The 2,158-nt window shown below is 42.3% G+C and overlaps 1 non-coding gene across 1 annotated transcript; it reads left to right on the plus strand.

Annotated features, from left to right (window-relative positions):
* The first annotated feature begins 1,422 nt into the window (after positions 1–1,422).
* Positions 1,423–1,529, plus strand: LOC118574955. The gene has a single exon (XR_004943818.1). It is a non-coding gene; the product is annotated as a U6 spliceosomal RNA (small nuclear RNA).
* Positions 1,530–2,158: the final 629 nt, after the last annotated feature.

Raw genomic sequence — 2,158 nt, forward strand, 5'->3', positions numbered from 1 at the left:
TCTGAGTAAGCCATGAGGAGCAAGCCAGAAAGCAGCACTCATCCATGGACCATGCATCAGTTACTACCTCCAGGTTACTTCTTTGACTTCCTGTCTTGACTTCCCTGGATGGTGGACTTATAAACTGTAAGATATAATAAACCCTTTCCTCCACAAGTTGCTTTTGACCATGGTGTTTAATCATAACAATAGAAATCTTAACTAAGACATTTGGCAAGCACTTTATAGATTGAGCTACCTTTCCAAACCCATACAGGGACTCCTAATAGATAGCAGGAGTTCTAAAATTCTACTTCACAGAAGACATGTATTTTTCATACACTTTCAGGCTTCCATTTCAATTCTCTAAATTTGGGCTTATATAGACAGAAGGTGGCTGCCAGTCCTGATAGATATGGAATCCCTACAATCCATCTATATGGCCTTCTTGTGTTGTCAACTCCAAAACACAATCAGCACTTGGAGAAAGCAGATCATCACAGTTGCTGTAAAATGCCTTGGCAGCATCTGACAAAGAGATGGAAGGGTTTGTATTAAAGCTGGCAGAACATACATCCTGTTAAAAGCGACAGGGTGATCCCCAGGGTAGCATATGTTCTTGTCAGAGAGAAGAGCCATTGACAATGGTAAAAATGAGTTTCCATTAGTGCCATCCATAGAGACCATGTGGAGGAAAGTCTGTGCAGCTGATTGCTTCAACCCAATTCTGAAGGCAATTGCTACTGCTAGAGGAGAGGAGCAAGCTTTATCATCAGGAGAACTTTCCCACATTGCTGCTACAATGGCTACAGCAATTTGGGTGGTAAATTCTGATGGCATTTCTGTGAGATCTAATCCTGTTAGCAATACTTTCTGGGCAGCCTTGCCTCTCTGCATCATACAGCACCTTGCAAGCAAACATTCACTATTCTGCTCTGTTGGTGACAGCAGAGAGAGAAATGCAACTCCATGCGGTCACAGGCAGCAGCCTCAGGAGTTCCCTTAATCTAATCTTCTATGGACCAAATCCTTAACTTTGATGTAATAAAGAATTTCAGGACAAGCCAGTATGAAGCAAAGTTGGGATTTATAAAAGATATTTTAATATAGACTTTAAGCACAAGGGTCAAGAGAATTTTTAAAAGTTAGAACTTATTGAGTGTGGGTAGAGACTTCTATAAAAGAGAGTCTCGTGCACCAGGCAGTGGTGGAGCATGCCTTTAATCTCAGCACACTGGAGCAGAGGCAGGTAGATCTCTGAGTTCAAGGCCAGCCTGGTCTACAGCATGAGTTCCAGAACAGCCAGAGCTACACAGAGAAAACCTGTCTCAAAAGAGAAACAGATACAGAAACAGAAGCAGACACACACACACACACACACACACACACACACACACACACACCAGTTGGGGTGTGATACTTGTCTATCAAGAGTCATTCACAGTGCTCGCTTCGGCAGCACATATACTAAAATTGGAACAATACAAAGAAGATTAGCATGGCCCCTGCACAAAGATGACATGCAAATTTGTGAAGCGTTCCATATTTTTAATGCAAATCAAAATGACTTTGAGATACCACCTTACACACGTCAGAATGGCTAAGATCAAAAGCACAGAAGACAGCTTATGCTGGAGAGGATGTGGAGCAAGGGGAACTCTCCTCCACTGCTGGTGGGAATGCAAGCTTGTACAGCCACTTTGGAAATCAATATGGCACTTCCTTAAAAAATTGGGAATCCATCTCCCCCAAGACCCAGCTGTAGCACTCTTGGGGATATACCCAAGGAATGCTCAATCATACCACAAGGGCATTTGCTCAGCTATGTTCATATCAGCATTGTTTGTAATAGCCAGAACCTGGAAACAGATGCCTTCAACAGAAGAATGGATAAAGAAAATATGGTACATATACACAATGGAGTACTACTCAGAAGAGAAAAACAATGACATCATGAGGTTTGCAGGCAAATGTATGGATCTAGAAAAAATCATCCTGAGTGAGGTAACCCAGACTCAGAAGGACAAATGGTATGTACTCACTCATAGTAGGATACTAGATGTAAAACAAAGATGACTAGACTGCTACACAACTCCAGGGAGGCTACCTAGAAAATGGGACCCTAGGAAAGACACAGGGAATGCCCAATGACAGAGAAATGGATGAGATCTACATGAAC

This window comes from Onychomys torridus, chromosome X, assembly GCF_903995425.1.
Source record: "Onychomys torridus chromosome X, mOncTor1.1, whole genome shotgun sequence".
NCBI classification, from domain to species: Eukaryota; Metazoa; Chordata; class Mammalia; order Rodentia; family Cricetidae; genus Onychomys; species Onychomys torridus.